Here is an 11,752-nt window from a genome sequence, read left to right as displayed (position 1 = left end):
AAATAGCAGACTAAATCTGGTTACGGTTTACTTTCTGTTGTTTTATGGATCAAGTAAAAAGCCGTCAAAATATAAAGATTCAATGTAGAAGATGCCGACTTTGATGTGTTTAGTGTCAGAAAGATAGTAAATAGAATGAGATTTTCACTCTGCAGCGGAGTGTGCGCTGATATGAAACTTCCTGGCAGATTAAAACTGTGTGCCCGACCGAGACTCGAACTTGGGACCTTTGCCTTTCGCGGGCAAGTGCTCTACCAGCTGAGCTACCGAAGCACAACTCACGAACGGTACTCCCAGATTTACTTCTGCCAGTACCTCGTCTCCTACCTTCCAAACTTTACAGAAGCTCTCCTGCGAACCTTGCAGAACTAGCACTCCTGAAAGAAAGGATATTGCGGAGACATGGCTTAGCCACAGCCTGGGGGATGTTTCCAGAATGAGATTTTCACTCTGCAGCGGAGTGTGCGCTGATATGAAATTTCCTGGCAGATTAAAACTCTGTGCCCGACCGAGACTCGAACTCGGGACCTTTGCCTTTCGCGGGCAAGTGCTCTACCAACTGACCTACCGAAACACGACTCGCGACCGGTTCTCCCAGCTGCAGAGTGAAAATCTCATTCTGGAAACATCCCCCAAGCTGTGGCTAAGCCATGTCTCCGCAATATCCTTTCTTTCAGGAGTGCTAGTTCTGAAAGGTTCGCTGGAGAGCTTCTGTAAAGTTTGGAAGGTAGGAGACGAGGTACTGCCAGAAGTAAAGCTGGGAGTACCGGTCGTGAGTCGTGCTTCGGTAGCTCAGTTGGTAGAGCACTTGCCCGTGAAAGGCAAAGGTCCCGAGTTCGAGCCTCGGTCGGGCACACAGTTTTAATCTGCCAGGAAGTTTCAGATAGTAAATAATTTGTAAGCAGCTTAAATCTTTTGTTTCAAAGAATGTCATTTATCTTGTCTGGCAGAACCAACCCGGCAATCGCCTGTCCCTACCTAATGAAACTTGTTGGCAGACGGAACAAAGGGAATATGAAGTTGAACATCGCCATTTCCTCTTACCGACTGAAGTATCCACGCATGTCACACAACTTCCCTACCGATTCAGTACTGCTAGCATCTCTCCTACTTCCCAAAATTAATAAAGGCGTGCTGACAGGCTATTCAGGAAATAAGGATATTATGGAGCACCACGTTTGTGCAATGCACCCGCAGAGGCAAGGTTTCATCCTCGAAACATGTTTGTGGCGAAGCCATTTCTCTCTGATACCCTTTCTTACAGGATCACTAGTTCCCTTTCTTACAGGATCACTAGTCCAACGAAGTAAGTCGGAGAGCAGCGGTGGCCACTCGGCACTTATAATAAGAGATTTCTAGTACTTAAAGGTTCAAAAATAGTCGGAGAGCCATGGTTGTCAGCTATCCCATAGGGTAAGGAATTTCCAGTATATGAAGTTTCACAAACATGTCCCATTCAGATCTTGCATGGGACACTTAACTCCAGTAATTACTATTTTTTTCTTCGTTTACTTTATTCGTGCAACTTAACTGTAGAAATTACATCTACTTTATGCCTCTGTATCACTGGTCTATGTCTTGTGGTATTAATTTGTTTACAATACGTATGTAGGAATGACAGTGCAGTATGTCACAATATACTTGTATATTCATTACTAGAGAAGGGATTTAAATTTGAATTTGCCTTCTTTAAACTGGAGCCTAAGTCATTTGTCAAAGCGGCTTGAATAATAAAGCCATGTATTACTAAACACTAATCAGAACGTCCGCAACTCGTGGACTTGTGGCTAGCATTGGTTCCTGTGGATCACGGGTTCCCGGGTTCGATTCGCTGCCACATTGGGCACTTTCTCTGCCCGGGGATTGGGTGTTTGTGTTGTCATCATCATTATAATCATCATCATCCGTGAGAGTGCCTAGACTGGAATGTGTAAAAAACTGGGCTGTGTAAAAATTGGGCTGATGACTGCACAGTTGAGCGCCCCCGAACCAAACATCATCATCATCATCATCATCATCACCATCATCATCATCACTAATCAGAAGTCTGGAAAAGTGTGAAACAATTACCCATGCTTTCTTTAAATGAGGCAACGATAAGGGCACCAATAAACCGACGACTGCTACACGTAGACACATATCAATTGTCAATGGACGACACTCAAACTTAGTTGTTTGTTAAACGAATACGAATAACATCGATGTAATGATATCTAATTCACTTTGTAAGCAAGTTAAACGGTTATGTGTTAATGTATAAAGATGAGAAAATCAAAATCCATTACTAGCTCACGTGAACAATAATATATACAACTTACATATTTATAGTTACAAATACCAGAATTTTTTTGGATACTGTTAAGGATAAAGAAGTTGGTAAATATGATTTTGCAAGGAACTACGCTTATGATGGAATGGTATATCTTATGTTCAGTTTCAATAATTAAAATTTCGAATTTTCTGTGTTTAACTGAGCTCTTTAGCATTTACATTCACAAGTTATTACTACAGTAATTTATGAAACTAATTAATGTAGGTTTAATGGTTCCTGCATTCTGCATGTCCTTTCCTAAACAAGACAACAGTTGATTGGTGGAAGAATTTGGAGCTACCATGGGTGTCCTATATAGTGGTGCTGTTATAAATTTGCAACCCAAGCGGAGAACCTTTGTAAATCTTGGGTACCAGGAGAGGGATGCTAACAGAATTGGCACTGTGAGGGCGATATGTGAATCGGGTTTGGACAGATCAGTTAAGAGTATTTACCAAGAAAGCGCAGATCTCTGATGCGGATCCCGATACAACAAAAGAAGCGTACGGTGCTACAGAACGGTAGATTAATTCTGAGAGGGATAATTTAAATTTGTATGCCACTTCTCCTGAATGTGTTTCGAGTGTCTGAGCCAGTTTTCAGTTACATAAAACTGAAACTTTATCTAATGCACTCACTTGTACAGAAAATGTATATTTGTACAGAAAATGTATATTTCATGTTGTTCATCTGTTATATTTACTTGTTTGGCTCTTGTTAAATTTTTGTTTATGATAGTTTCATATTTTTGTACTTAAAGTCAGTAGAGAAAAAATGTAGCACGAAATCGCCAATGAGCATCTAAGGTAATTACTGGAAAGATTCAAATGTAGATGCGCTTTCTCTGAAATCTTTGCCCTGATTTCCAGCGGTGACTCTGTCACCTCCCCCTCACTTATCGACCTTAATGACAGTAAAAATTAAACCGGGTGTACCTAATGGCAATTTGGGAAAAGCAGTCGCCACCAAACTTAATCTGTCGGTAAAGAGGGAGGAGGTTACATCTAAATGAAAGGAACAATGCAAATGAAATTGGTGAAAATTAATTTTGAGAAAAGGGTAAAATTAATAAAGAAAGGAAATGTGCGGTCGTTACGTTAACAATTAATTGGTGTTAATCAGATATTTGAGATTTGAGGAAAATTACGGTCGCCAGTCCTACGGACAACTACTATAATAACTGAAAAAGAAAGGTTATTCCACATATAATTAGCACTAAAAGCGTGGCAACTGAAGGTTGACGTGTTGTGTGAAAACTGAATGTTTGCCAGAAGTAATAAATTTCGCTACACTCTGACTTAATTTAGCAAAAGATTTAATAAAACCGGGAAATTGAAAGTTAATTTAGTGACTGAAATTAATAGTGAACTTTGTTTCTGCAGCACTACGAAATTCAGTAAAACAAGGTTAGTCTTCGGCTACCTCAACAATCATTTCAAAAGCTACTTGAATCTGCGCAATTTACAAATAAGAGATTTAACTATGAACTTGAATTAAATGATTGTGAAGAATTAACAATAGTAAAATTTAGTACGTACGAAGCTGAGCTGCCGTCACAGGTAAGCTAAAATATGGTAACAAAACTCGCACTCTTAATTTGTGCTTGTGTAATCTAAATATTGTAGCCAGCTATGAATACCTTAACTGAAATTTGAAATTAAGGCAGTGAAATCGAATGATGTTACTTTAATACTTGCGTTTGAATTTCAACTACACTCGGGTTCATTCCAGAAAAGGAAGTGACCCTGCTTGGTAATGCAATTGGGGCAATGAACAACAAAGGTTCATGCTAAGTTGCTGTAATTTTGTGAGGCAAATGGAACAATATTAGAAGCTGAGGTCTGGCATACAGTTCTAAAACTTTACGTGCTTCCAGTCTTCCTTGTTGGTTGATTGAAGGTCTGGAGTCGTCGGTCGAGGGGGTGGCGACAATCACTCATTGTCGGCCGTAGCTGTTGCAGAAGCTGGATGTTGGCGCGCCTTCTTCTCGAAACGGTCTCCAGCCGAAACGGGTTCTTGATGTGTGCCAGCTAACGCTTACCGTCCGCGACATCATGTCAGAAACTAACATAGCAAGCCGAGCGCAATTACATGCTGCCAAACCCCGAAAGCACGACAACTCGCGGAGCGTCACACAACACACCTGCTCCACCGCCCTACCCCAGCCAGACTCCCTCTGCTCTGCCCGCGCTCCACCAGGCAGAGTTCACACTACCAAAGATCATAAACTCTTTGGTTCTCCACACGTCCTATCGATGAAATCGTTCGATAACATAGTTTTCCCTTGGCAAGACCCAGCGTAAAAATACAAATAGTTTTTACAAAACAAACCAATTATACATCGACATAAATACAAATAGTAAAACGATTACAATATATAAAGGCACAGAAATGTCATATCTTCAGGTAACAAAATAAGGAAAAAAAATTATAGTACAATAGATGGAAATAGGAGGATATGCATTTCCGGCGTTACAACTCCTCCACCAGAAGTTGCAGAATGTTCAGCGAAGGACGCTGTTGCTTGCGTAGAAAAACAGTGAGAAATGAGTGTTTCGTGGGAATAGCGAGCTTCGCCGCTTAATCTGTCACAGAAGCTACAATATTGGTTCGTGGAGCATCATGACGTAATGGAAGTGCGTCATTTGAGTGAAAAAGTGTGTGGGAAACGTTGCTATTTTCTCCCAGAGTATAAGCAAGGTTGGAAGTCACACATGTACACTTACAAAAAAGAAAAAGATAGCACATATTAAAGCTAAACAAACACCACATCGACAAATTACGCCCAATCTAACGATACACACCGCTTATGTCTGAGGCTGGCGAAACGCACTGACACAGCGTTACGGACGAAAGAAATGGAACTGCTCGTAAAATATCTGAAACACATTGTTACTACACGAGTAGACGAAACGTAATAGCTGAGTCAGAAAGAAATCTCACACTCAAAAACAGAAACGAAATAAGTGAGATACGCCGTGATCTAACAATAGAGCTAGTAAGCAACCAAACCAAAATCAGATAAAAGAAAACACTGGAAAGTGGAACAATATAGACTCCATATCTGTGACAAAACTCAATGAGACACTCCAGGAAGGCAACATAATAATTACAAAATCAGATAAAGGAAGCGTAGTGGTATTCACAAATAAAGAACGATACATTAAGAAGACAAAAATGTTTAGCACAAAAAATAAACTTTGAAAACTAAAATCAGATCCTTGTAACAGGTTAAAAAAGCAGTTAAGAAACTCCCACAAAGACACTCAAAGATACTAGAAGACAAAAAAAGAAGAAAACTGTTGCAGACATATCCCACTGCATCCTCCCTCCGGTGTCAGCCGTAAGAGTGGCATATGACTCATTTTTTTCCCATATCTGATATGGTGCAATACAGCATCACCGGTCTGTCACTGTCTAACTGTATTGGTGGGGCAGTAAATTTAACCTAAGGGCAGTGGCACTGCGTCACTGCGATACTCTTTGGAGGTGTGGAGGTGGGAATTGGAGTCCCATACCACCCTCCAACGTTGAGAGTACTCATGAGTAAGGCATAAAAACTTAGTCCGACGTGGACAGGCAGGGTGTGAAAGTAGTAGACGTTGAATGAGGTTCTAGACCTGCCAAAGTATGCAACCGTGGTGGGTGTTCCAGGCCTATCGTTACCCGTGGTCGGAATCCGATTCCTCTAGGATGGTTAGAGGAACCATATGTTGGGGGAGTATGGTCCCAACGTGGTGTAGACGATGGACAGTGTCCCGTAGGGCAGCCACTTTCTCACAGAGTCGCCGCGCGTCGTTGCGTATTGTTGTCTTCAGGGGGACGATATCCGATTCCTCGTGGGAAGTCATAATTCTAGTTAGTGGCGGAGCGTGCAGGCTCCACCTGAGAACCTTGTTCTGCAGGCGCTGCAACGTCGGCACCCTGGTTACACTAACTGTGGCCCATGCAACGGAGCCACCATATGCGAGGGCAGGCAGGATAACTGCTCAGTAGGTGCGGAGCTTGGTATGCAGGTTAAGTTCCCTGCCGCGGAAGGGGGGCTACAAAGCCCTGGTCAGCTTTTGCCCCTTGTTGGCGACATACTCCGCATGACAGTGGACTAGCAGTTTGTGGTCCAGCCGAACCCCGATATAGGTGGTCGTTGGGAACCAGGTCGCCTGCAATCGAAATATTGCTGCGGAGGACTGGGTGCCGTTTCGTGAAATAGACTGCCATAGTTTTGGCGGCATTAAGAGCTAATTTGCTCGTCCGACACGAGATGGTGGTGGCTTCCACCGGTCGCTGGAGGCGGCCGATGACTGCGTCGCTGATACGACCAGTGGTATACAGTGCAGTGTCATCAGAATATTGTGCCAGGTGGCACTCGGGGATGACCGGCAAATCCTTCACATAGATATGAAAAGGAGTGGGAAACAGCACCAATCCTTGTGGAGTGCCCGCCGACAATGGGTGAATGCCGGAATGCATTCCCCGTTGAGCCACTAGGAAAGACCTACCGAAGTCACCCACAATCTTGACATAGATATCCGGTATAGGGGTCTGCGACAGCATCATGTGCACTAGGTTGTCGTGCGAAACCTTGTCGTAGGCGTTGTGCAAGTCCAGAAAAAACGGCAGCTGTCGATTTGGTGGTGTTCAAGCCTTTGCTGACGTGTACAGTGATGACATGCGACTCAGACATATTGTGAACTATAGAAACGCGCCCACATACCTCTCAGCGAAACACACATTGAAAATTTTATGACCATAAATTACAAGAGGATGGTACTGTCAGAAATTCTACTCAATTGATTCAGTATATGGAAGACATATTCTGAATAGCAACGCTTGTCCAGAAGTACCGTTTCTATTCTACAACGTTTTCAATTCAGATATATAATGCGTCGACATGTGCTGAGGGAGAGAGGAAAGTCTTAGAGTTGCTTGTGGTGGCTTGCAACAGGGTAGAGAAGACGACGTGCACTACTGCAGATGGTCACGTGGCGTCATTTAACATCTGCCTTGCTACGAGACCTATTCAATATCTGCGCTTCTCCGTTGCAGTAAACGTGATTCGGTACATGCTTTCGATTTACACAGACGTGCTCCTTGTGTATGGCGAAGCTCGAGGTAACGGAAGGGCTACTAGTCGGCTGTATCACGAACCTTTCCCGCAGCATATCATGCCATCGCTCGAACGTTTTGCCCAAGTAACGCGGCGCTCCAAGAAACAAGTGCCTTCACCATGAGCAGGAAGTACTATGGTGCTCCACTTCAATGCCACAAGACCTGATCTGGGAAGATGTCCCGCATCGCGTCAAAGAGAACCCGTCAACGAGTACTCGAACAATTGCGTGTGCAGTGGGTAGTAATCGCAGCATCGTCTCTGACGTTCAGCATGAGCAACGATTAAACCCGTACAACCTACAAAGGGTACACGTTAGATAGACACTATAGGTGCAGCCGATTTTCTACAGTGCGTCGGCTAATGCACGTGGTTCCTGCTCAGCTGCATTGACGCATCCTTGTTTCCACGTCGATTTCTGTTCACAGATGAGTGTAAGTTCACTGGGGATTATGTTCTGAATTCACGAAGCAGCCATGTCTGCACAGACGAAAATCCTCGCGTTACACATATGCAAGGACCTCAGCACCAGTCTGGTATTGATGTGTGGGCGAGTATTCTGGACGGTCATGTCATTGGGCAATACATCCTTCCACTCAAGCCAAAGGGTCCTGCATACTTGATCTTCCTATAAAAACATGAACCCGTTCTTGGAAGCTGTGCCACTGAATATACGTCAGGAGATGTGGTTTCAGCATGATGGTGCGTCACCTCATTTCTCACGTGCCGTTCGGAGACGTCTCAAGAGACGATATCGTGGAAGATGTATGGACCGAGATGGCCCAACCGCGTGGCCGCCGCGGTCGCCGGATTTAATTCCTGTAGACTACTTCTTGTGGCGTCATATGCTAAATTTAATTTACAAGATTACTTTAGAGTGCTGGCAAGAGTTCTGGGCGCTGCACTAGGAAATGAATGGACATCAGGTGGTATGGAGAGTGTGTACCAGAATATGCATCGTATGTACAGTGACTATAACAATGCTGGTGTTCGCCACATGGAGCCACTGTTATAATCCATCAGTACTGTTATGTACGTACAGCATTCTGGGTTCTTTCATGTTTTGGACTAATGTAAACATATAATGTTCAAGTGTTAATAGAAAAACTGTGCTCATAGATGAATGTTTCGTAATGTTTCCTTTCAAACTGTTAGCTAATAACTGTACTGCATCACGCCAAAATCAGTTCCTCAAGAAGAAGTAGGCGACCTAAAGATCTAAATAGAAACGGTCATAGAATGCAATTCGTTTGTTCAAATCAAAATACTATGTACTCACTCCCCTCTCCAGGACCGAGAAGTTTGTATAAGGGATTTCAGAACACCCTGTATTAATGAAGTGGCTCGTCTAAACTTCACAAGAGATTACAAAAATTTGGTTAACTGAAACTTCCTGGCAGATTAAAACTCTGTGCCCGACCGAGACTCGAACTCGGGACCTTTGCCTTTCGTGGGCAAGTGCTCTACCATCTGAGCTACCGAAGCACGACTCACGCCCGGTCCTCACAGCTTTTACTTCTGCCAGTATCTCGTCTCCTACCTTCCGAACTTTACAGAAGCTCTCCTGCGAACCTTGCAGAACTAGCACTCCTGGAAGAAAGGATACTGCGGAGACATGGTTTAGCCACAGCCTGGGGGATGTTTCCAGAATGAGATTTTCACTCTGCAGCAGAGTGTGCGCTGATATCAGCGCACACTCCGCTGCAAAATCTCATTTGGTTTACTACCATAAAGCACGGAGTGAACAAATGAAGTACCCCTTGAAATAAGCATACGAGCATTTAATATGTGGGCAACTGTAATAATGAAGTCAAATGTTGATTCATGAAAATACACTACTGGCCATTAAAATAGCTACACAAAAAATAAATGTAGATGATAAACGAGTATTCATTGGACAAATATATTATATTATAACTGATATGTGATTACATTTTCACGCAGTTTGGATGCATAGATCCTGAGAAATCAGTACCCCGAACAACCACCTCTGGGCCGTAATAACGGCCTTCATACGCCTGGGCATTGAGTGAAACAGAGCTTGGATGGCGTGTACAGGTAGAGCTGCCCATGCAGCTTCAACACGATATCACAGTTCATCAAGGGTAGTGACTGGCGTATTGTGACGAGCCAGTTGCTCGGCCACCATTGACCAGACGTTTTTAATTGGTGAGAGATCTGGAGAATGCGCTGGCCAGGGCAGCAGTCGAACATTTTCTGTATAAAGAAAGGCCCGTACAGGACCTGCAACACACGGACGTGCATTATCCTGCTGAAATGTAGCGTTTAGCAGGGATTGAATGAAGGTTAGAGCCACGGGTCGTAACACATCTTAAATGTAACGTCCACTGTTGAAAGTGCCGTCAATGAGAACAAGCGGTGACCGAGACGTGTAACAAATGGCACCCCATACCATCACGCCGGGTGATACGCCAGTATGGCGATGACGAATACACGCTTCCAATGTGCGTTCACCGCGATGTCGCCAAACACGGATGCGACCATCATGATACTGTAGACAGAACGTGGATTCATCTGAAAAAATGACGTTTTGCCATTCATGTACCCAGGTTCGTCGTTGAGTACACCATCACAGGCGCTCCTGTCCGTGATGCAGCGTCAGGGGTAACCACAGCCATGGTCTCCGAGCTGATAGTCCATGCTGCTGCAAACGTCGTCGAATTGTTCGTGCAGATGATTGTTGTCTTGCAAACGTTCCCATCTGTTGACCCAGGGATCGAGACGCGGCTGCGCGATCCGTTACAGCCGTGCGGATAATATACTTGTCATCTCGACTGCTAGTGATACGAGGCCTTTGGGATCCAACACGGCATTCCGTATTACCCTCCTGAACTCACCGATTCCAGTCATTGGATCTCAACCAACGCGAGCAGCAATGTCACGATACGGTAAACCGAAATCGCGATAGTCTACAACCCGCCCTTTATCAAAGTCGGAATCGTAATGGTATGCGTTTCTGCTCTTTACACGAAGCATCACAACAACGTTTCACGAGGCAACGCCGGTCAACTGCTGTTTGTGTATGGGGAATCGATTGGAAAATTTCCTCATGTCAGCACGTTGTAGGTGTCGCCACCGGTGCCAACTGTGTGTGAATGCTCTGAAAAGCTAATCATTTGCATATCACAGCATCATCTTGCTGTTGGTTAAATTTCGCGTCTGTAGCACCTCATCTTCGTGGTGTAGTAATTTTTATGGCCAGTAGTGTATAATCAAGAAACTGCAACATGGATATGATCGCGGGCCGCTGTGTTCGAGGGTCCTAGGCGCTTCGGTCCGCAACCACGCGGCTGCTTCGGTCGCTAGTTCGAATCCTGCCTCAGGCATTGATGTGTGTGATGTTCTTAGGTTAGTTAGGTTTAAGTAGTTCTAAGGCTAGGGGACTGATGACGTCAGATGTTAAGTCCCATAGTGCTTAGAGCAATTTGAACCATGGATATGGTCACTGACTGGGAAAATTGTTGATGATTTAAAGAAAGAACATGGAAAGGTAAGTATGAACAGGAGTAGCATCTCCAAAGCTCGTGGTGGAAGAAACTATGTGAACCCTGATGAACGTTAACTAGCCGCACATCCCACTCTTCCTGGTGGATGCATCACCAGCTCATTATTATCACTCCTATTTGGTTTGTATGTGAAAGACGGTGCCAGTCACAGCTGGTCCATTGCATTCTCTATACTGGGTTCTAACATGGAGACGTCATTCTGTGTGACGTGTCAGCAGCTAGCATACCTCCTGGTAGCAGCCGTTTACTCTTCGGTAGACTGCCAGCAAGTGTTTTGTAACAGCCGGCCGCGGTGGTCTCGCGGTTCTAGGCGCTCAATCCGGAGCCGCGCGACTGCTACGGTCGCAGGTTCGAATCCTGCCTCGGGCATGGATGTGTGTGGTGTCCTTAGTTAGGTTTAAGTAGTTCTAAGTTCTAGGGGACTGATGACCATAGATGTTAAGTCCCATAGTGCTCAGAGCCATTTGAACCATTTTTTGTTTTGTAACATAACTCTCCAAAACTCTCTCGGGTATCGAATGTATTTCGCCATCCAATTGCAAAAGACTCTGCAAGTTCCGACCTATAATAGTTTTGTAAATAAATTTTAGAATCTCCTGTTGTTGTTGTTGTTGTTGTTGTTGTGGTGTTCAGTCCTGAGACTGGTTTGATGCAGCTCTCAAAGCTACTCTATCCTGTGCAAGCTTCTACATCTCCCAGTACTTACTGCAACATGCATCCTTCGGAATCTCCTTAGTGTATTCATCTCTTGGTCTCCCTCTACGATTTTTACCCTCCACACTGCCCTCCAATGCTAAATTTGTGATC

The 11,752-nt window shown here is 44.2% G+C and overlaps 1 non-coding gene across 1 annotated transcript; it reads left to right on the top strand.

Moving 5' to 3' along the window:
- The first annotated feature begins 780 nt into the window (after positions 1–780).
- Trnas-uga lies at positions 781–855 on the top strand. The gene has a single exon. It is a non-coding gene; the product is annotated as a tRNA-Ser (tRNA).
- The last annotated feature ends 10,897 nt before the right edge of the window (positions 856–11,752 follow it).

This window comes from Schistocerca piceifrons, chromosome 6 (assembly GCF_021461385.2).
Source record: "Schistocerca piceifrons isolate TAMUIC-IGC-003096 chromosome 6, iqSchPice1.1, whole genome shotgun sequence".
Taxonomy (NCBI): domain Eukaryota; kingdom Metazoa; phylum Arthropoda; class Insecta; order Orthoptera; family Acrididae; genus Schistocerca; species Schistocerca piceifrons.
This window is presented reverse-complemented; position numbering and strand designations above follow the sequence as displayed.